This window comes from Pseudophryne corroboree, chromosome 7 (genome assembly GCF_028390025.1).
Source record: "Pseudophryne corroboree isolate aPseCor3 chromosome 7, aPseCor3.hap2, whole genome shotgun sequence".
In the NCBI taxonomy this organism is placed as follows: Eukaryota; Metazoa; Chordata; class Amphibia; order Anura; family Myobatrachidae; genus Pseudophryne; species Pseudophryne corroboree.
The window spans coordinates 289,756,946-289,781,632 of record NC_086450.1 but is presented as its reverse complement, the minus strand read 5'-3'; the positions used below and the strand labels follow the sequence as shown (position 1 = coordinate 289,781,632).

General features: G+C 46.3%; 1 long non-coding RNA gene across 3 annotated transcripts in view; it reads left to right on the top strand.

Annotated features, from left to right (window-relative positions):
• The window catches only part of LOC134945129 (uncharacterized), a 155,256-nt gene that overhangs the window by 85,027 nt on the left and 45,542 nt on the right, over positions 1-24,687 (top strand). The window contains exon 2 of one of the 3 annotated variants that reach the window (XR_010182050.1): positions 16,908-17,010. The exons of the other annotated variants lie outside the window; for them this stretch is intronic. This is a non-coding gene — a long non-coding RNA (uncharacterized LOC134945129). The remainder of the gene's footprint in view (positions 1-16,907; positions 17,011-24,687) is intronic. 3 annotated transcript variants of the gene reach the window in all.

The window sequence follows — 24,687 nt, the reverse complement described above, 5'->3', positions numbered from 1 at the left end:
AACACTGCCGACACCCCTGCACAGAGGACACCTCTAGCACTCCTGCATTGCCGACACTGCCGGCACCCCTGCACTGAGGAGACCTTTGGCACTCCTGCACTGAGGACACCTCCAGCACTCCCGCAATTGCAGACACTGCCGGCACCCCTGCACTGAGGACTCTGCCAGCACTTCTGCACTGAGGACACCTCCGGCACTCCCGCATTGCTGACACTGCCGGCACCCTTGCACTGAGGACACCTCCGACACTCCTGCATTGCCAACACTGCTGACACCACTGCACTGAGGACACCTCCTGAACTCCCACATTGCCGACACTGCCGGCACCCCTGCACTGAGGACACCTCTGGCTCTCCTGCACTGAGGACACCTCCAGCACTCTCACAATTGCAGACACTGCAGGCACCCTTGCACTGCCGACACTGCTGGCACCACCGCACTGAGGACATCGCTGGCACCCTGCACTGCTGACACTGCCAGCATCACCTCACTGAGGACACTGCAGACACCTCTTCACTGCCGCCACTACCGCTCTAAAGACACTGCTGTCACCACTGCACTGCAGACACTGCTGGCACCACCACACTGAAGACACTGCTGACAACCCTGCAGGGCCGGTGCTAGGGTATTCGGTGCCCCCCCTGCAAACTATAAATTTGCGCCCTCCCTCCCATACTTTGCAAAGGGATAATGTGCTGCAAAAAAGGGATATGATCTCACAAGGACGGAGCGTTGCACATATTTCAAATTATGCCACACAGTAGCACAATCTTATTCACATTACGGGGGTCATTCCGAGTTGTTTGCTCGATAGCAGTTTTTAGCAGCCATGTAAACGCATTGTTGCCACCCACCGGGGAGTGTATTTTCGCTTTGCAGAAGTGCGAACGCTTGTGCAGCAGAGCGCCTGCAAAATCTTTTTGTGCAAAACAAGACCAGCCCTGTAGTTATTCTTCGTGTGTGTTGATTCTAATGATGGAGGGACGGCTTTTGACATCACACAGGGGTGCCGGAGGTGTCCTCTGTGCAGGGGTGTCGGCAGTGTTGGTAATGCAACTGGAATCTTCGTTAGATTCTGTGTAAACCCACGATGCTCATTGTACCCATTCGATGTCCCTTGGCATTGGGGTGCATACACATGCGCAGAAAATGCAGATTTTTAGCCCGATCACTGTGCTGCAAACAACGGCAGCTAGCGATCAACTTGGAATGACCCCCTACACCACATAGTAGTGTCCCTTATTCACATTATGACACATAGTAGTGCTCCTTATGCAGGTTACGCTACGCCCCTTATACACAATGCTCACAGTAGTAGTGTACCTTATGCACATAATGCTCACTGTAGCAGGTGTCGGTAAACACACTAGAATCAAACCATTTCAGTATACAGTCTGTCACCAGAGCCTCTCCCACTTGTACCACCTTGCCCTCCAGAGAAAGAGACACATTCATCTCTGAAACTTTTTTTTTTAACATTTTTCTTTTTTTACTTTTTTCAGTCTTTTTTTTTTTCTTTATACCACAGGTCAAACCTAAAAATGTTAACTTTTTTTTCATATAGGGGCTATGCAGTAACTCCCTACACTCATATCAGTGGGATGTAGTTGACATTTCAACGTACGGGATGCTGGCCGTCAGGAGACCGACGCTGGAATCCCAACACCTGTCAGAATGCCGGCACTGAAATCCTGAATGTAAGAATGCTGGTGTCACAACTGAGGGCTGGTGTTGACTAGAGGATGCCTCAGTTGTAGGGGTATTCTTGAATCTAGGAGGTAGTATAGGACTCTAATAAGGGTGTGTATACATGGTGAGATCCTTGCTATGGCCGATTTTCACTTGCGATTTCCCTTGAACTCCCCGGAGCCCAGCTTTTCTTGAGATATGGACTATGTGTGCTTACGATTTTGGCTTATGTGAGATTTTGGCTTATGTGAGATGTCATTGACATGTGAGATGAACTAGATAGTACACCGATCTAGCAAGGATTGACTTGCCTGCACAGTCTATCTTTTCTTGCAATGTTGACCTGGCGGGACCGAGCATCGGGATCGAATCAGGATCGCAAGGTGACTTTCACCTTGCGATCTGCTCTAACTTTTCTTGCGATTTTGACTATATAGTCAAAATCGAAAGATAATATCTCTCCGTGTGTACACACCCTTAGACATGCAGATGTATTTGGAATACCAGTGCCCGAAGGTGTGACCACGACAACAGAGGAACAGTTAATGGGTTTTTATTAAAGCACGGTTCAGATGGTACAACGGCAGTTGCAGAATTCAGGAATGGTAAATAAAAAGACAATGCACAGTTCCTAGAAATGTGGTAGTGATGAGAATGCCTCTGGGTGCGGTAATATCAGGAAACAATCTTACAGACCAGGAGATGGTATGTGAAATAGGAACTGACCAGCGGATGTTTCCGTAGAAGCTGGTGGTATTGTCTTAGACAAGTTAACTGTCAAGTATACTGGGTAGAACCAGATCACAAGAAGAACTGTGTGGTGGGCTTGTGGCACCAATGTAACTGGAGAGTGTTGAATACTGGAGGTCGATGGCAAAGCACCGATGGTTACTGGAGATCGATGGCAGAGCACTGATGGTTACTGGAGATCGATGGCGGAGCACCGATGGTCACAGGAGATCGATGGCAGAGCACCGATGGTCACAGGAGATCGAACACCACTGGAGGCTGGATGCTGGAAGCTGGCGTTTAGAATCTGCCAAACGCAGGTAGCAATGGTAGAACACTGCGGAGTCAGGCTGCACCACTTGATGGTAAACTGGTGTGGGTCTCTAGTGAAACAGATCACAGGAGTTGGAGATACCTGGAATTAGCAAACGGCCACAATGAGAGACTGGAATCACTGGGATTGACAACCAAAGCACTGACAATTTCCTGGTTCAGGAACAGGATATTTATACCTGCTCAGCGGCAGGCATTGGCTGAGCAATTCTGCAGAGTCCAGCAGCGCAGCGGATTGGTGGAAGTAATGGCATGTGACTGGAACCAGCATGGCTGCGCCCATGTTAGCACTTGGAGGGAAAGTCAGTTTTTGAAACCATATGGAGAATCAGCAGTAATGGCGGCGGAGGCCGCAGAGGGCAGGAGACGCCATACTTGACCATTTGCACACTGGAACCACAAGGATGGCGGCGGAGGCCGCGGAGGGCTGGAGACGCCATTCTGGGATTTGGCAGTTAACCCTATGAGGCCGTTGTGACTGCGCTGTGGGGCAACATGGAGGGGATGTGGAGTGAGATCATCAGCAGCGCAGCTGAGACCCGGCCCTGAAACGCTGAGCCAGCCTCAGGAGACACCTGAAGGGTAAGTAATGGCGTCCAGTTACCCAGATCGTGACAGCTGGGGACGGTTAGGGTTAGGCTGCGGGGTGGGGGGAGGGTTAGGGTGTCTGGTGGGATGGTTAGGGTTAGGCTGTGGGGATGGAGGGTTAGGGTTAGGCTGTGGGGGGAAGGATTAGGGTTAGGCTGTGGGGAGGGAGGAAAAAATACAAGATAGTGCAAATCTTGCATAAATAGTTTTGGTACACGGGGGGTCATTCCGACCCGATCGCACGCTGTGCTTCATCGGAATGTCCACATTGCGCAGGCGCGTGGCAGCGATGCCTCTAACAAAGAAAGTGGTCACAGCGGCGACCGCAAGAAGATTGACAGGAGGAAGGCGGAACCGGCCGGCAACTCACCATTTCTTTTTTTCCTTTGCTGTTTTGTAACTACTTTAAAGCAATGATATTGTACACATGATTCTCAGGAAATTTCTGTGTTGGATTGTTTTCTATTGATAGTACTTGTGAGTTGGTTTGATTGGTTATTGCTAATACAGTACAATACTAATTTGTAAAACATTTTTAAACGGAAATAACTGCCGTGTGTTTGTGCCGCTGCTCTGTTGCTTAGTTAAGCCAGCCAGGCTTTGGCCTATGTTGGTGAACAATGGCCCTCATTCCGAGTTGTTCGCTCGGTAATTTTCTTCGCGTCGCATCGATTTTCCGCTAATTGCGCATGCCAATGTTCGCACTGCGACTACGCCAAGTAAATTTGCTAAGAAGTTTGGTATTTTACTCACGGCATTACGAGGTTTTTTCTTCGTTCTGCTGATCGTGGTGTGATTGACAGGAAGTGGGTGTTTCTGGGCGGAAACTGACCGTTTTATGGGAGTGTGTGAAAAAACGCTGCCGTTTCTGGGGAAAACGCGGGAGTGTCTGAAGAAATGGGGGAGTGTCTGGGCGAACGCTGGGTGTGTTTGTGACGTCAAACCAGGAACGACAAGCACTGAACTGATCGCACTGGCAGAGTAAGTCTGGAGCTACTCAGAAACTGCACAGAAAAATCTTTTTGCAATATTGCGAATACTTCGTTCGCAATTCTGCTAAGCTAAGATACACTCCCAGAGGGCGGCGGCTTAGCGTGAGTAATGCTGTGAAAAGCGACTAGCGAGCGAACAACTCGGAATGAGGGCCAATATTGTGAGGTGGTCAAAATTGACTAGAAATGAGTGGAAATTAATGTTTTTGAGGTTAATAAATAGGATTTTAAATACTTACTGGTAGATCCTTTTCTCGTAGTCCATAAGGGATATTGGGGATAGATTAGTACGACAGGGTATAGACGGGTCCAAAGGAGCCAGTGCACTTTAAATTTCTTCAACTGGGTGTACTGGCTCCTCCCCTCTATGCCTCCTCCTACAGGTCAGTTATAAGTAAAATAGTGCCCGAAGGAGAATGACATACTTGAGAGAAGGAACATAACAACAATAAGTGTGGTGAGATTTACACACCAGCACACCAAAACATAACTGGGCCAGCAACAGCTGGCAACATTAACAGCAACAGCTGAACATATAACACCTAACAGAGAACCTGCAGAAAGTCACCGCACAGAGGCGTGCGCCCAATATCCCTTATGGACTACGAGAAAAGAATTTACCGGTAGGTATTTAAAATCCTATTTTCTCTAGCATCTATAAAGGATATTGGGGACAGATTAATACGATGGGGATGTCCCAAAGCTTCCAGTACAGGCAGGAACGTGCGGAGACGTCTGCAGTACCGTCTGCCCAAACTGGGTATCCTCTTTGGCCAGGGTATCAAATTTGTAGAACTTCACAAAGGTGTTCTATCCCGACCAGGCAGCAGCTTGGCATAGTTGGAGGGCCGAGACTCAACGGGCAGCCGCCCAGGAAGATCCCACCGATCCCGTAAAGTGGGCCTTCAGAGACTGGAACAGGTAAGGCTGTCGACACATAGGCCTGTTAGATAGTAAGCTGAATCCAACGAGCAATAGACTGCTTTGAAGCAGGGTAACCCTCCATCTGCGCATCATACAGCACGAACAAGGAATTCATCTTTCTGATCCGAGCTGTCCTTTTGACATAGATTTTCAAGGCTCGCACTGCATCTAATGCCTCTGGAGGGGCAGAAGTGCCAGAACTGGACAGAATCACAATAGGTTGATTCAAGTGAAACGCGGAGACCACCTTCGGCAGGAACTGCTGTCTAGTCCTGAGCTCCACTCTGTTCTCGTAAAAGACTTTTACACGATAAGGCCCCTAATTCTGAGACATGTCTAGCAAAAGCCAGGGCCAGTAACATCACCGTCTTCCACGTGAGGTACTTGTCTTCTACCATCATCAGAGGTTCAAACCAGAAGGACTGTAGAAAGCGTAACACCACATCCAAATCCCAAGGTACCATAGGCGGCACAGAACACCCCTTGCAAGAAGGTCTGAACTTCTGGCAGGAGAGCCAACTTCTTCTGGAAGAAGACGGAAAGAGCTGAAATCTGGACATTAATGGATCCTAGACGTAAACCTTTATCCACTCCCGTCTGCAGGAAACTAAGGAATCTCCCCAAGTGGAATTTCACAGATGGATATGTGCGTTACTCACACCAAGAGACATATCTCCGCCAGATATGATGATAGTGTTTTGACGTCACAGGTTTTCTGGCTTGCACCATAGTGGCAATGACCTTTTTGGAAAGCCCTTTGTGAGCTAGGATGTTCCACTCAACTTCCATGCCATAAACTGACATGTCCAGAAGAGCCGCATACCAGGCTCTTCGGGGCCAATCCGGGGCAATCAAGATTGCCTGCACTCCTTGATGCCTGATCCTCTTGAGTACTTTGGGGATCAACGGAATCGGAGGAAATAGGTAGATCAGCTGGTAAGGCCAAGGCGTTGTCAGCGCATCCACTGCGCTCACCTGAGGGTTTCTGGTTCACAAGCAATAGCAACGAAGCTTCTTGTAGAGGCAAGAGGCTATCATGTTGATCTGTGGGCAGCCCCACCTGTTGATGATCTGTTGAAACACCTGAGGGTGTAGTCCCCAGTCCCCTGGGTGGAGATCATGGCAACTGAGGAAGTCCGCTTCCCAGTTGTCCATCCCCGGAATGAAGATTGTGGACAGTGCTCTTGCATTTCTTTCTGTCCAGAAGAATATTCTTGACACTTCTCGCATGCAGGCTCTGCTTTTTTGTCCCTCCTTGTTTGATTGATGTATGCCACAGCCGTGGCGTTGGCCGACTGGACCTGGATCGCCTGATCCCTGAGTAGAGGGGAGGCCTGAATCAGAGTATTGTACATGGCCCGAAGTTCCAGGATGTTGATCGGAATCAGGGCCTCTTGGGCAGACCACCTGCCCTGGAACCGTACCCCCTGGTTGACAGCTCCCAATCCTCTCAGACTCGGAACCGTCGTGAGGAGGATCCAATCCTGAATCCCAAAGCGTCAACCTTCCTGCAGGTTGGAAGACAGTAGCCACCACAGGAGTGAAATCCTGGCCTGGGGTGACAGCCGAATCATCCGGTGCATCTGAAGATGGGAGCTGGACCACTTGTTCAGGACATCCAATTGGAACAGTCTGGCATGAAACCTTCCAAACTGTAGCGCCTCCTACGAGGCCACGATCTTTCCCAACAATTTTATGCAATGATGAATGGATACTCGAGCAGGTCAGAGCACCATGCGAACCATTTCTTAAAGAGTTCTCATTTTCTGTGCTACTGTATCCAGGAGCATCCCCAGAAACATGAGCCACTGAGACAGTTCCAGGTGGGACTTCTGCAGATTGAGGATCCACCCGTGGTGAGACAGAGGTTGAATAGTGTGATCTATATGGAGCAATAGAAGCTCCCTGGAATTCGCTTTTATCAGAAGATCATCTAGGCATGGAATTACGTTGACCCCCTGGACCCTGAGCTGAAATATAATTTCCGCCATCACCTTCGTGAATACCCTCGGAGCTGTAGACAGGCCGAAGGGTAACACCTGAAACTGGTAGTGATCGTTCATTAGGGTGAACCACAGATAGGCCTGATGAGGAGGCCAATTTGGGATATGGAGGTAATCGTCCTTGATATCCAGCGACACTAGGAATTCCTGTTGGTCCAGGCCTGTGATTACTGCTCTCAAAGATTCCATCTTGAATTTGAAAACCTTCAGGTAAGGATTCAAGGACTTCAGATTCAGAATGGGTCTCACAGACCCGTCTGGTTTTGTTATTACAACAGACTGGAGTAGTAACCCTATCCTCGTTGTTGTAGGGGTACTGGAACAATGACCTGGGACTGGACCAACTTGTTTATGGCCAGTAGTAGCATACCACACATATTTTTCAAAGCTGGAAAGCCTGATTTGAAAAATCATTGGGGAGGAGCACCGTCGAACTCCAGCTTGTAACCATGAGAGATAAGGTCCCTTACCCAAGCATCTTGGCAGGAACCATCCCAGATGTGACTGTAGTGACATAACTGAGCTCCCACCATGTGATCCCCTCGGGGTGGGTGGGCACCGTCATGCTGAAGTCTTTGCGGAAGCAGAACTGGTGCTCTGGTCCTGAGATCTGGCAATGACTGGTTTCTTCCTCTGGAGCATCTAGCTGCGTTGGAGGCCCCCATGGCCCTAGATTGAAATCTGGAGGACCGAAAGGACTGAGTAGACATCCCGGGTAGGTACGTCTAGCAGGTGGAGCCCCCGAAGGGAGAAACGTGGATTTCACAGCAGTAGCTTTGGAAATCCAAGCATCCAATTCACCTCCAAAAAGCCATTCAACTGTGAAGGGAAGAGATTCCACATTACGTTTGGAGTCAGCATCAGCAATCCACTGATGCAACCATATGGCTCTGTGCGCAGACACAACCATAGCCGTGGTCCTAGCATTAATACTGCCAATCTCTTTAAGGGAGTCACAGAGGACTCTTGCCGTGTCCTGAATGTGTTTTAGGAAAGTTACAGTAGTAACTAAGGTCATATCACCCGAGAGACCTTCCTAAATTTGAGCAGCCCAGGAATTAATTGTATGTGTCATCCAGCAACCTGCCATGACTGGTCTTTGAGCTACACCTGCAGCAGTGTAGATAGATTTCAGAGTGGTCTCAATTTTCCTATCTGCTGGGTCCTTTACTGTAAAGGAGCCTGGAGCAGGAAGTACCACCTTTTTAGAAAGGTGAGAGACTGAGACATATACTGCTGGAGATTCTTCCCAGAATTTCCTGCCAACAGGGGCAAACGGGAAGGTATGCTAAAACCGCTTGGACACTTGATATTTTTTATCTGGATTTTTCCAGGCTATTTTAAATAAATCATCCAATTCCTTGGAGTCAGGAAATGTGACTGTCATTTTGTCTTGTGGGAGGAAAAATGACTGCTGATTATTAGAATCCTCCAGGGGGAGCTTTAACACATCCCGAATAGCCAATTTGAGGGGTTCAATACCCTGTGTAGGTGTGGTGTCCCCACTTTTGGGATCCACATAATCCCCATCATCCTGTATATCATCATCAGTATCTGACAGTAGTGCAGGTAAAGCACATTTTTGTGCACCTGCAGAAGACAGGGGGGATGTTTAGCAGCTAGATTTGCCACTCCTTGTTGCAGTTCCTGAGTTTTATTGGTATTTGCAGTGAGTTGAGATGACATATCAGACATCATAGTTTTGATAGCCCCCAGCCAGGAGGGCTCTTGACTCTTCCCCACATCGTTATCAGCATTTTGTGATGACTGACTACATTGCTCACATGATATTGAAGCAGATGAGATTGGGGAGAATCTATCATTACATATACTGCATAACTTCTGTTTTACCATTGTGTAGAAGAAAAACAGGTACAATACACATACTACATAGCCTGAAATACAAAATAAGCCTGCCCTATTGCATGTGAGAGGAGACACAGGAGACACCAGCGCAACCAACGCTGCACAGCCTCAGTGAGGCTGTCAGCATTTTACATATACATAACCAACAGTGAGACTGTCTTATGAAATTTCCCTCAGAGGAATGATATTTGTGCACAATATAGCCGTCAACCAATATGGGACCCACATCCGGCGCGTCACATGCGTTCCACCACGATCGGGTGTAACGCAAACCACGGCCCTCTCTTGATGAGGGCTGTGTATACAGAGGGACGAGTGTCCTTGGGCTAGTTTTAAGCCTCTCAGCAGGGTCTCCGTTAGGATCGGTTCATGTAGCCAGAAATGCGGGCGATAAATAGCACATTTTACACCCGCACTCGGATTAAGAGGCGGAAGTGACGTCATGAATTATATAAGGAGGTTAAATACAGTTGGTATTCCTTTTTGAGAGCGTTTCATTAGAATTATGGATACTTAACCATCTGATTACTTTAGGTTAAGCATTTTAAACATAGTATTCAGTATATTCATATCATATTTGCATCCTTATTCACTACCCCATTTCCTATTGGATGAAAGTCCTAAAGGAAGTGAGGTAATCACACTGGGTATAAATAGAGCAAGACTGCCCCACAGAGCTCATTCACATTTGTGGAAGAGACTGATGCACATCTCTGGGAAATCTGGACTTGTAAGTAATATTGGACCTATGGGCTGTTATTATTCTGATATCAATTCTTAATAGAAACACTGATTAGGGTTAATTATTTATAGGGGCTCATCACTTAATGACACGCACCAGTGGAGATTGATTCATTTTGTGAGTAAATATTAGTATATTTAATTTCATTATTCTTATATATTATTCATTATTGATTAATATTAAATATATTTTATAATATTTTCCTATATACGAGGGTTCATATTCACATATGGAGGCTATGGTATGACCACCTTCCTATACTTGAAGTAAGTTCACTTATTTAATTTAATATTTACAATAAAATATAATCAATAGACACTAATTGTATTTAATATTTTTTAATATTATTTCTCTGACGTCCTAGTGGATGCTGGGAACTCCGTAAGGACCATGGGGAATAGACGGGCTCCGCAGGAGACTGGGCACTCTAAAAGAAAGATTAGGTACTATCTGGTGTGCACTGGCTCCTCCCACTATGACCCTACTCCAGACCTCAGTTAGATTTCTGTGCCCAGCCGAGCTGGATGCACACTAGGGGCTCTCCTGAGCTCCTAGAAAGAAAGTTTATTTTAGGTTTTTTATTTTACAGTGAGACCTGCTGGCAACAGGCTCACTGCATCGAGGGACTAAGGGGAGAAGAAGCGAACCTACCTGCTTGCAGCTAGCTTGGGCTTCTTAGGCTACTGGACACCATTAGCTCCAGAGGGATCGACCGCATGGAACTGGCCTTGGTGTTCGTTCCCGGAGCCGCGCCGCCGTCCCCCTTACAAAGCCAGAAGCAAGAAGAGGTCCGGAAAATCGGCGGCAGAAGACTTCGGTCTTCACCAAGGTAGCGCACAGCACTGCAGCTGTGCGCCATTGCTCCTCATGCACACTTCACACTCCGGTCACTGAGGGTGCAGGGCGCTGGGGGGGGCGCCCTGAGGGCAATATATGACACCTTGGCTGGCAAATCTACATCATATATAGTCCTAGAGGCTATATAGATGTAAAATTACCCCTGCCAGTATTCCAGAAAAAGCGGGAGAAAGTCAGTTGAAAAAGGGGCGGGGCTTCTCCCTCAGCACACTGGAGCCATTTTCTCTTCACAGTGCAGCTGGAAGACAGCTCCCCAGGCTCTCCCCTGTAGTTTTCAGGCTCAAAGGGTTAAAAAGAGAGGGGGGGCACAAAATTTAGGCGCAATATTGTATATACAAGCAGCTATTGGGAAAAATTCACTCAATATAGTGTTAATCCCAAAATTATATAGCGCTCTGGTATGTGCTGGCATACTCTCTCTCTGTCTCCCCAAAGGGCTGTGTGGGGTCCTGTCCTCAGTCAGAGCATTCCCTGTGTGTGTGTGTGTGTGTGTGTGTGTGTGTGTGTGTGGTGTGTCGGTACGGCTGTGTCGACACGTTTGATGAGGAGGCTTATGTGATGGCAGAGCAGATGCCGATAAATGTGATGTCGCCCCCTGTGGGGCCGACACCAGAGTGGATGGATAGGTGGAAGGTATAAACCGACAGTGTCAACTCCTTACATAAAAGGCTGGATGACGTAACAGCTATGGGACAGCCGGCTTCTCAGCCCGCGCCTGCCCAGACGTCTCAAAGGCCATCAGGGGCTCAAAAACGCCCGCTCCCTCAGATGGCAGACACAGATGTCGACACGGAGTCTGACTCCAGTGTCGACGAGGTTGAGACATATACACAATCCACTAGGAACATCCGTTACATGATCCCGGCAATAAAAAATGTGTTACACATTTCTGACATTAACCCAAGTACCACTAAAAAAGGGTTTTATGTTTGGGGAGAAAAAGCAGGCAGTGTTTTGTTCCCCCATCAAATGAGTGAATGAAGTGTGAAAAAGCGTGGGTTCCCCCGATAAGAAACTGGTAATTTCTAAAAAGTTACTGATGGCGTACCCTTTCCCGCCAGAGGATAAGTTACGCTGGGAGATATCCCCTAGGGTGGATAAGGCGCTCACACGTTTGTCAAAAAAGGTGGCACTGCCGTCTTAGTATACGGCCACTTTGAAGGTACCTGCTGATAAAAAGCAGGAGGCTATCCTGAAGTCTGTATTTACACACTCAGGTACTAGACTGAGACCTGCAGATAGTGCTGCTGCAGCGTGGTCTGTAACCCTGTCAAAAAGGGATACTATTTTGCGAACATAAGACATCGTCTTATATATGAAAGATGCACAGAGGGATATTTTGCCGGCTGGCATCCAGAATTAATGCAATGTCCATTCTGTCAGGAGGGTATTAGAGACCCGACACTGGACAGGTGATGCTGACTTTAAAAGGCACATAGAGCCTTATAAGGGTGAGGAATTGTTTGGGGATGGTCTCTGGGACCTCGTATCCACAGCAACAGCTGGAGAAAAAAAATTTTTTACCTCAGGTTTCCTCACAGCCTAAGAAAGCACTGTATTATCAGGTACAGTCCTTTCGGCTTCAGAAAAGCAAGCGGGTCAAAGGCGCTTCCTTTCTGCACAGAGACGAGGGAAGAGGGAAAAAGCTGCACCAGTCAGCCAGTTCCCAGAATCAAAATTCTTCCCCCGCTTCCTCTGAGTCCACCGCATGACGCGGGGGCTCCACAGGCGTAGCCAGGTACGGTGGGGGGCCGCCTCAAAAATTTCAGCGATCAGTGGGCTCGCTCACAGGTGGATCCCTGGATCCTTCAAGTAGTATCTCAGGGGTACAAGCTGGAATTCGAGGCGTCTCCCCCCCGCCGTTTCCTCAAATCTGCCTTGCCGACAACTCCCTCAGGCAGGGAGGCTGTGCTAGAGGCAATTCACAAGCTGTATTCCCAGCAGGTGATAGTCAAGGTGCCCCTACTTCAACAAGGACGGGGTTACTATTCCACACTGTTTGTGGTACCGAAACCGGACAGTTCGGTGAGACCCATTTTAAATTTGAAATCCTTGTACACATACATAAAAAAATTCAAGTTCAAGATGGAATCGCTCAGGGCGGTTATTGCAAGCCTGGAGGAGGGGGATTACATGGTATCCCTGGACATCAAGGAAGCTTACCTACATGTCCCCATTTACCATCCTCACCAGGAGTACCTCAGATTTGTGGTACAGGATTGCCATTACCAATTCCAAACACTGCCGTTTGGACTGTCCACGGCACCGAGGGTCTTTACCAAGGTAATGGCAGAAATGATGATACTCCTTCGAAAAAAAGGGAGTTTTAATTATCCCGTACTTGGACGATCTCCTTATAAAGGCGAGGTCCAAGGAGCAGTTGTTGGTCGGAGTAGCACTATCTCGGGAAGTGCTACAACAGCACGGATGGATTCTATACATTCCAAAGTCACAGCTGGTTCCTACCACACGCCTACTGTTCCTGGGGATGGTTCTGGACACAGAACAGAAAAAAGTGTTTCTCCCGCAGGAGAAAGCCAAGTAGCTGTCATCTCTAGTCAGAGACCTCCTGAAACCAAAACGGGTATCGGTGCATCACTGCACACGAGTCCTGGGAAAAATGGTAGCTTCTTACGAAGCAAAATTCCATTTGGCAGGTTCCATGCAAGAACCTTTCAGTGGGACCTCTTGGACAAGTGGTCGGGATCGCATCTTCAGATGCATCGGCTGATAACCCTGTCTCCAAGGACCAGGGTATCTCTACTGTGGTGGCTGCAGAGTGCTCATCTTCAAGAGGGCCGCAGATTCGGCATACAGGACTGGGTCCTGGTAACCACGGATGCCAGCCTTCGAGGCTGGGGGGCAGTCACACAGGGAAGAAATTTCCAAGGACTTTGGTCAAGTCAGGAGTCGTCCCTACACATAAATATTCTGGAACTGAGGGCCATTTACAATGCCCTAAGTCTGGCAAGGCCTCTGCTTCAAAACCAGCCGGTACTGATCCAATCAGACAACATCACGGCAGTCGCCCATGTAAACCGACAGGGCGGCACAAGAAGCAGGATGGCGATGGGAGAAGCCACAAGGATTCTCCGATGGGCGGAAAATCACGTCTTAGCACTGTCAGCAGTGTTCATTCCGGGAGTGGACAACTGGGAAGCAGACTTCCTCAGCAGACACGACCTACACCCGGGAGAGTGGGGACTTCATCCAGAAGTCTTCCAACTGTTGGTAAACCGTTGGGAATTCCACAGGTGGACATGATGGCGTCCCGCCTAAACAAAAAACTAGATATTGCGCCAGGTCAAGGGACCCTCAGGCAATAGCTGTGGACGCTCTAGTGACACCGTGGGTGTACCAGTCGGTTTATGTATTCCCTCCTCTGCCTCTCATACCAAAGGTACTGAGAATAATAAGAAAACGAGGAGTAAGAACGATACTCGTGGTTCCGGATGGGCCAAGAAGAGCTTGGTACCCAGAACTTCAAGAAATGATATCAGAGGACCCATGGCCTCTACCGCTCAGACAGGATCTGCTACAGCAGGGGTCCTGTCTGTTCCAAGACTTACCGTGGCTGCGTTTGACGGCATGGCGGTTGAATTCCGGATCCTAAAGGAAAAGGGCATTCCGGAAGAAGTCATTCCTACGCTGATAAAAGCCAGGAAAGAAGTAACCGCAAACCATTATCACCGTATTTGGCGAAAATATGTTGCGTGGTGTGAGGCCAGGAAGGCCCCAACAGAGGAATTTCAGCTGGGTCGTTTTCTGCACTTCCTACAGTCAGGGGTGACTATGGGCCTAAAATTGGGTTCCATTAAGGTCCAGATTTCGGCTCTGTCGATTTTCTTCCAGAAAGAACTGGCTTCACTGCCTGGAGTTCAGACATTTGTAAAGGGAGTGCTACATATTCAGCCCCCTTTTGTGCCTCCTGTGGCACCTTGGGATCTCAACATGGTGTTGAGTTTCTTAAAATCACATTGGTTTGAGCCACTTAAAACTGTGGATTTGAAATATCTCACGTGGAAAGTGGTCATGTTATTGGCCTTGGCTTCGGCCAGGCGTGTGTCAGAATTGGCGGCTTTGTCATGTAAAAGCCCTTATCTGATTTTCCATATGGATAGGGCAGAATTGAGGACTCGTCCCCAGTTTCTCCCTAAGGTGGTATCAGCTTTTCACTTGAACCAACCTATTGTAGTGCCTGCGGCTACTAGGGACTTGGAAGATTCCAAGTTACTGGACGTAGTCAGGGCCTTAATGTATATTTCCAGGACGGCTGGAGTCAGGAAAACTGACTCGCTTTTTATCCTGTAGGCACCCAACAAAATAGGTGCTCCTGCTTCTAAGCAGAATATTGCTCGCTGAATTTGTAGCACAATTCAGCCGGAGCATTCTGCGGCTGGATTGCCGCATCCTAAATCAGTAAAAGCCCATTCCACGAGGAAAGTGGGCTCATCTTGGGCGGCTGCCCGAGGGGTCTCGGCTTTACAATTTTGCCGAGCTGCAACTTGGTCAGGGGCAAACACGTTTGCTAAATTCTACAAAATTGATACCCTGGCTGAGGAGGACCTTGAGTTCTCTCATTCGGTGCTGCAGAGTCATCCGCACTCTCCCGCCCGTTTGGGAGCTTTGGTATAATCCCCATGGTCCTTACGGAGTTCCCAGCATCCACTAGGACGTCAGAGAAAATAAGATTTTACTCACCGGTAAATCTATTTCTCGTAGTCCGTAGAGGATGCTGGGCGCCCATCCCAAGTGCGGATTGTCTGCAATACTTGTATGTAGTTATTGCCTAACTAAGGGTTATTGTTGAGCCATCTGTTGAGAGGCTCAGTTATATTTCATACTGTTAACTGGGTGTAGTATCACGAGTTATACGGTGTGATTGGTGTGGCTGGTATGAGTCTTACCCGGGATTCAAAATCCTTCCTTATTGTGTCAGCTCTTCCGGGCACAGTATCCTAACTGAGGTCTGGAGGAGGGTCATAGTGGGAGGAGCCAGTGCACACCAGATAGTACCTAATCTTTCTTTTAGAGTGCCCAGTCTCCTGCGGAGCCCGTCTATTCCCCATGGTCCTTACGGAGTTCCCAGCATCCACTACGGACTACGAGAAATAGATTTACCGGTGAGTAAAATCTTATTTTAATAGGTCACTAATTGAAAGAAATTCATCTTATGGTCACAATATTACATTTAAGGAATAAGATCGTTCACTAGAATATTTTTACACCATGTATAGACCTTTCTTACCTATAAGTAAGTATATTTGGAGTCATCTCATTACTTCGATCTAATAAGGATCTGACTTAATATCACTCTAAACTAGTTCTAATAATTTATTGATCACATTATAGGTCATTAAAACTAACTACAAGTAAATCACGTTATTCATCGTGTGGTCCTTGAGGAGTCATGGTATGCATACCTCTTTCCTTCTTTATTCTAAATTGTGTGTACAAAGGTTGTATTGTTAATTAGATACCAACAAAAGGTGTCTTTTATTCAAATAATTTTTTAATTATTTCAGCTTTCGGTAATAATAAACTGGTAGCCTGCTAATTGAGTACATACAGTTTTCATTGTATCTAATTGATTTTTATTTACTCCGAATGCCAATATGTCTAACATCATTTATGAATACAGGTTGAGTATCCCTTATCCAGAATGCTTGGGACCAGAGGTATTTTGGATATCGGATTTTTCCGTATTTTGGAATAATTGCATACCATAATGAGATCTTATGATGATGGGACCTAAATCTAAGCACAGAATGCATTTATGTTACATATACACCCTAAACACACAGCCTGAAGGTAATTTTAGCCAATATTTTTTATAACTTTGTGCATTAAACAAAGTGTGTCTACATTCACACATTTCATTTATGTTTCATATACAACTTATATACACAGCCTGAAGGTCATTTAATACAATATTATTAATAACTTTGTGTATTAAACAAAGTTTGTGTACATTGAGCCATCAAAAAACAAAGGTTTCACTATCTCACTCTCACTCAAAAAAGTCCGTATTTCGGAATATTCCGTATTTCGGAATATTTGGATATGGGATACTCAACCTGTATGACCTTTTGAAATTATGTACTGGCTGTTCGCTGTAATCATGAACTATATATTATAGTGGATAAATTGTTGTCTTCTTCATTCTTCTCCTCCATCAACCAGCTATTTGTTGATATCCCCTGATGAAGTCCTAACAAGGATGAAACGCGTTGGGCTCTGAACTCTAAAGCAAGGACACCTAAACCTTGATGTTATTCTGCTAGAGGTTATACATGTCCAATGAACTGCTTTTAATAAATTATTGTGAATTTTTATGGTTGTTGGTTGTATATTAATTGACAGTCAGTTATTTTATTTAAGAAAAATTTGTTGTGCGCACTTGGAATTTTGTTGTATATGTTGATTGTGAACCCTTAACTGGCAAAAGGGTTATTCCACAAGTGCAGCCCCCCTTGTCAGCGCAGTTTTGGGTACATTTGTGTGTATTGTATTTTTGTTGCCAGGTAACCCGAAACTGCAGCGCCAAAATGCCTGTATTTAAGGATAGATTGGACAGGTCTCAAAAAGTTAAGTGTATGTTTTTAGATGACAATCAATCAGAATTAATGGAGGAGAATGAGGAGGATTATTTTAGCCATTTAAATAATATGGAGAAATTATCTATTAAAGAAATGAAAGGATGGTTTGACATTATTACTTTGGAGAAATATATTGAAGTGGGAAGAATACCGAGGGGATTGATAATTATTAAATCACCTACCTATGGCCAAGACAATGAGGACTTTCTGTCTGAGTGGAATGCCGTCCTTGATGACTGCTCCACTAGACTGATGGGCCTCATTGTCAAAGAACGTAAGAAGGAACTCATTAAATTAGATGAAGCTATATCCACATTGGAATCTACTATGGAAAGGTTTAACAACAGTGAAGAGTTTAAGTCAGACTCTAACAAATTACTGTCTAAATTAGATAATGTAGAAAGTGAAATTATTAACAGAAAACAAAGGAAATTTATTTGGGATAAAGATGATTACAACAGAGGCAATATTCATGATTGGTCCAATACTAAAGCTGATCGAAATAAAATATACCAATCAGAACGCAACCACCAAGAGTGGCAAGAAGTTGCATACACTCAGAGGGGTAGAACTAATTTTAGATCCCCCTATAGGAAACCAAGGAGACAGTATTCTAAACCCACTTATGATAATCAGAATTATATTTATTAGAGGTATCCATCTAGACGTCAGAGAAGATTTTCTTCTTATCAATCAAGAGATCGTATCCCTTCTCATCACAATCGATATGATAATTTTAGGTCTCCTTCCCACTCTACCTCTAAACATTTTTTAGGTTATCGAGATACCCAAAATGCTCCCCCAAAACGGAACATCGAGGAGAGACAGGAGAAAGTCCCCCCCCCCCCCACGGTATAAAAAAAAAGTTTCGAGAGGAAGACGGGGAAAGAGAGGAGGTAGGAAATCACACCCCCAAAAAAAGAGCAATCCAAACGTCCCAGTCAAATGTGAGACAGGAATTATCAATTTATCCAAGAAAACACTTTCCACAGCCGAGAACACGTTATTAGAAAAAGGCCTCAAGTTTGCACCTAAAGCCAGTGTCAATAAATTTGATATATTTATCGATTTGAATAAGTATGTTCGGAATTTGACGATACAGAGGCACTTCCTTAAAAATCCTGTTCCCAAACTTGCTTATGTACCCAAAGTTAAACCAGTGGTATCACTTCCGTTTAAATTTTATCCGGTTGAATCTCGTGGTAGCTATACTGACATCTTTTATGAATCAGTGAAGAACGATTTTCGTAATATTAAACCATCTGATAGTAGATTTAACACTAATATTAGTACGCAAGAAAAATATGCCTTGAAGACGATCAGTAAAGATAAGGAGTTAATAATCAAGTCAGCTGATAAAGGGGGGGCGGTAGTCCTTCTTGATAAATCCTCTTATCAAGAAGAATCATATAAGATTCTTAATGATACCTCCACTTATGTTAAGCTGGAAAAAGACCCTACTATTGAATTCCAAGAGAATCTCTATGTACTTCTTAACAAAGCGAATAAGGATGGGCTGCTGAGTAAAAAATAATTTGACTTTCTATTTAAAAGGTACCCCATCATGCCCTTTTCTCTAACGTCCTAGTGGATGCTGGGGACTCCGTCAGGACCATGGGGAATAGCGGCTCCGCAGGAGACAGGGCACAAAAGCAAGCTTTTAGGATCACATGGTGTGTACTGGCTCCTCCCCCTATGACCCTCCTCCAAGCCTCAGTTAGGTTTTTGTGCCCGTCCGAGCAGGGTGCAATCTAGGTGGCTCTCTTAAAGAGTTGCTTAGAAAAGTTTTTAGGTTCTTTATTTTCAGTGAGTCCTGCTGGCAACAGGCTCACTGCATCGAGGGACTTAGGGGAGAGAAGTGAACTCACCTGCGTGCAGGATGGATTGGCTTCTTAGGCTACTGGACACCATTAGCTCCAGAGGGAGTCGGAACACAGGTCTCGCCCTGGGGTTCGTCCCGGAGCCGCGCCGCCGACCCCCCTTGCAGATGCTGAAGATTGAAGAGGTCCGGAACCAGGCGGCAGAAGACTTTCAGTCTTCATCAGGTAGCGCACAGCACTGCAGCTGTGCGCCATTGTTGTCAGCACACTTCACACAGCGGTCACGGAGGGTGCAGGGCGCGGGGGGGGGGGCGCCCTGGGCAGCAATGTATAATACCTGTATGGCGAAAAATACATCACATATAGCCCTTGAGGCTATATGGATGTATTTAACCCCTGCCAGATATCACAAACTCCGGAGAAGAAGCCCGCTGAAAAGGGGGCGGGGCCTATTCTCCTCAGCACACAGCGCCATTTTCCCTCACAGAAATGCTGGTGGGAAGGCTCCCATGCTCTCCCCTGCACTGCACTGCACTACAGAAACAGGGTTAAAACAGAGAGGGGGGGCACTGATTTGGCGATATGAATATATATTAAATGCTATAAGGGAGGAACACTTATATAAAGGTTGTCCCTATATAATTATAGCGTTTTGGTGTGTGCTGGCAAACTCTCCCTCTGTCTCCCCAAAGGGCTAGTGGGTCCTGTCCTCTATCAGAGCATTCCCTATGTGTGTGCTGTATGTCGGTACGTGTGTGTCGACATGTATGAGGAAAATGTTGGTGAGGAGGCGGAGCAAATTGCCTGTAATGGTGATGTCACTCTCTAGGGAGTCGACACCGGAATGGATGGCTTATTTATGGAATTACGTGATAATGTCAACACGCTGCAAGCCGGTTGACGACATGAGACGGCCGGCGAACAAATTAGTACCTGCCCAGGCGTCTCAAACACTGTCAGGGGCTGTAAAACGCCCATTTACCTCAGTCGGTCGACACAGACCCAGACACGGACACTGATTTCAGTGTCGACGGTGAAGAAACAAACGTATTTTCCTTTAGGGCCACACGTTAAGGGCAATGAAGGAGGTGTTACATATTTCTGATACTACAAGTACCACAAAAAAGGGTATTATGTGGGATGTGAAAAAACTACCTGTAGTTTTTCCTGAATCAGATAAATTAAATGAAGTGTGTGATGATGCGTGGGTTTCCCCCGATAGAAAATTATTGGCGGTATACCCTTTCCCGCCAGAAGTTAGGGCGCGTTGGGAAACACCCCTTAGGGTGGATAAGGCGCTCACATGCTTATCAGAACAAGTGGCGGTACCATCTACAGATAGGGCCGTACTTAAGAAGCCAGCTGATAGGAGGCTGGAAAATATCCTAAAAAGTATACACACACATGCTGGTGTTATACTGCGACCAGCGATCGCCTCAGCCTGGATGTGCAGAGCTGAGGTGGCTTGGTCGGATTCCCTGACTAAAAATATTGATACCCTTGACAGGGACAGTATTTTATTGACTATAGAGCATTTAAAGGATGCATTTCTATATATGCGAGATGCGCAGAGGGATATTTGCACTCTGGCATCAAGAGTAAATGCGATGTCCATATCTGCAAGAAGATGTTTATGGACACGAAAGTGGTCAGGTGATGCAGATTCCAAACGGCACAAAGATGTATTGCCGTATAAAGGGGAGGAGTTATTTGGGGTCGGTCCATGGGACCTGGTGGTCACGGCAACTGCTGGAAAATCCACCGTTTTTTACCCTAAGTCACATCTCTGCAGAAAAAGACACCGTCTTTTCAGCCTCAGTCCTTTCGTCCCTATAAGAGTCATATCTGCCCAGGGATAGAGGAAAGGGAAGAAGACTGCAGCAGGCAGCCCATTCCCAGGAACAGAAGCCCTCCAACGCTTCTACCAAGTTCTCAGCATGACGCTGGGACCGTACAGGACCCCTGGATCCTACAAGTAGTATCCAAGGGGTACAGATTGGAATGTCGAGACGTTTCCCCCTCGCAGGTTCCTGTAGTCTGCTGTACCAATGTCTCCCTCCGACAGGGAGGCAGTATTAAAAACAATTCACAAGCTGTATTCCCAGCAGGTGATAATCAAAGTACCCCTCCTACAACAAGGAAAGGGGTATTATTCCACACTATATGGTGGTACTGAAGCCAGAAGGCTAGGTGAGACCTATTCTAAATCTGAAATATTTGAACACTTACAAAAGTTCAAATCCAGATGGAGTCACTCAGAGCAGTGATAGCGAACCGGGAAGAAGGGGACTATATGGTGTCCCGGGACATCAGGGATGCTTACCTCCATGTCCCAAAAATTTGCCTTTCTCACCGAGGGTACCTCAGGTTCGTGGTACAGAACTGTCACTATCAGTTTCAGACGATGCCGTTGGATTGTCCAAGGCACCCCGGGTCCTTACCAAGGTAATGACCGAAATGAGGATTCGTCTTCAAAGAAAATGGACGACTTCCTGATAAGAACAAGGTCCAGAGAACAGTTGGAGGTCGGAGTAGCACTATCTCAAGTAGTTCTACGACAACACGGGTGGATTCTAAATATTCCAAAACCGCAGTTGTTCCGACGACACGTCTGCTGGTCCTAGGGATGATTCTGGACACAGTCCAAAAAAAAAAAAAAAAAGGTGTTTCTCCCAGAGGAGAAAGCCAGGGAGTTATCCGAGCTAATCGGGATCCTCCTAAAACCAGGAAAAGTGTCAGTGCATCATTGCACAAGAGTCCTGGTAAAAATGGTGGCTTATTACGAAGCGATTCCATTCGGCAGATTTCACGCAAGAACTCTTCAGTGGGATCTGCTGGACAAATGGTCCGGATCGCATCTTCAGATGCATCAGCGGATAACCCTATATCCAAGGACAAAGGTGTCTCTCCTGTGGTGATTACAGAGTGCTCATCTTCTAGAGGGCCGCAGATTCGGCATTCAGGATTGGGTGCTGGTGACCACGGAGGCCAGCCTGAGAGGCTGGAGAGCAGTCACACAGGGAAAAAATTTCCAGGGAGTGTGATCAAGTCTGGAGAATTCTCTCCACATAAATATACTGGAGCTAAGAGCAAATTTATAATGCTCTAAACTTAGCAAGACCTCTGCTTCAAGGTCAGCCGGTATTGATCCAGTGGGATAACATCACGGCAGTCGCCCACGTAAACAGAAAGGGCGGCACAAGAAGCAGGAGGGCAGTGGCAAAACTGCAAGGATTTTTCGCTAGGCGGAAAATCATGTGATAGCACTGTCAGCAGTGTTCATTCCTGGAGTGGACGACTGGGAAGCAGACTTCCTCAGCAGGCACGACCTCCACCCGGGAGAGTGGGAACTTCATCGGGAAGTTTTCCGCATGATTGTGAACCGTTGGGAAAGACCAAAGGTGGACATGATGGCATCCCGCCCGAACAAAAAACGGGACAGGTATTGCGCCAGGTCACGAGACCTTCAGGCGATAGCTGTGGATGTCCTGGTAACACCGCGGGTGTAACAGTCGGTGTATGTGTTCCCTCCTCTGCTTCTCATAACCAAGGTATTGAGAATTATAAGACGTAGAGGAGTAAGAACTATACTCGTGGCTCCGGATTGGCCAAGAGGGACTTGGTACCCGGAATTTCAAGAGATGCTCACAGAGGACTAATGGCCTCGGGAGCTAAGAAGGGACTTGCTTCAGCAAGTACCATGTCTGTTCCAAGACTTACCGCGGCTGCGTTTGACGGCATGGCGGTTGAACGCCGGATCCTAAGGGAAAAGGCATTCCGGAAGAGGTCATACCTACCCTGGTCAAAGCCAGGAAGGAGGTGACCGCACAACGTTATCACCACATGTGGTGAAAATATGTTGCGTGGGTGAGGCCAGGAAGGCCCCACGAAGAAATTTCAACTAGGTCGATTTCTGCACTTCCTGAAAATATATATATATATATATAATTCCAAGGACGGCTGGAGTCAGAAAGTCTGCCTTGCTGTTTATATTGTATGCACCCAAAAAGCTGGGTGCTCCTGCTTCTAAGCAGACTATTGCTCGTTGGATTTGTAGTACAATTCAGCTTGCACATTCTGTGGCAGGCCTGCCACAGCCAAAATCTGTAAATGCCCATTCCACAAGGAAGGTGGGCTCATCTTGGGCGGCTGCCCGAGGGGTCTCGGCTTTACAACTTTGCCGAGCAGCTACGTGGTCAGGGGGGAACACGTTTGTAAAATTCTACAAATTTGATACCCTGGCTGAGGAGGACCTGGAGTTCTCTCATTCGGTGCTGCAGAGTCATCCGCACTCTCCCGCCCGTTTGGGAGCTTTGGTATAATCCCCATGGTCCTGACGGAGTCCCCAGCATCCACTAGGACGTTAGAGAAAATAAGATTTTACTTACCGATAAATCTATTTCTCATAGTCCGTAGTGGATGCTGGGCGCCCATCCCAAGTGCGGATTGTCTGCATTACTTGTACATAGTTATTGTTACAAAAATCGGGTTATTATTGTTGTGAGCCATCTTTTTTTAGAGGCTACTTCTTTGTTATCATACTGTTAACTGGGTTCAGATCACAAGTTGTACGGTGTGATTGGTGTGGCTGGTATGAGTCTTACCCGGGATTCAAGATCCTTCCTTATTGTGTACGCTCGTCCGGGCACAGTACCTAACTGAGGCTTGGAGGAGGGTCATAGGGGGAGGAGCCAGTACACACCATGTGATCCTAAAAGCTTGCTTTTGTGCCCTGTCTCCTGCGGAGCCGCTATTCCCCATGGTCCTGACGGAGTCCCCAGCATCCACTACGGACTATGATAAATAGATTTATCGGTAAGTAAAATCTTATTTTTTTACCAGTTACCAAAAGTTCACAAAGATAAAATGAATCCCCCTGGTCGTCCCATCATAGCGGGGTTTGATTCCCTGACGGCTAACTTATCTCATTATGTCGATATCAAATTACAACCGTATGTGAAACAAAATAGATCTCATTTGAAAGATTCTACAAGTGTCCTTAGACTCATAGAGAATTTAAATTGGAATGATAACTATAGATGGATAACTGTAGATGTACAGGCGTTATAGCCCTCTATCCCTCATCAAAAGGCAGTGGCAAACGCAGGATTTGCATGGGGGGGTTTCCAGAACTGGGCGGAGCCAATCACAGGGGTGGGGACTGAGGTGACCCAGTATATGCTGGGTCCATAAAACTAGTGTGTGTGTGTGTGTGTGTGTGTGTGTGTGTGTGTGTGTGTGTGTGTGTGTGTATATATATATATATACATATATCTACACATATATATATATATATTCATATATATATATACATACACACACACACATACATATACACATATACATAGCATATTAAACAAGCATACATATATATATATGTACACACACATACAGTACACATATATATATACACATTTATATATATATATCATATGTGTGTGTGTTTATATGTATGTATGTATGTATGTATGTATATACATGTGTATATATGTTTGCACATGGATATATATGTACTATAATTAAAATAAAGTAAACTTTTATTGC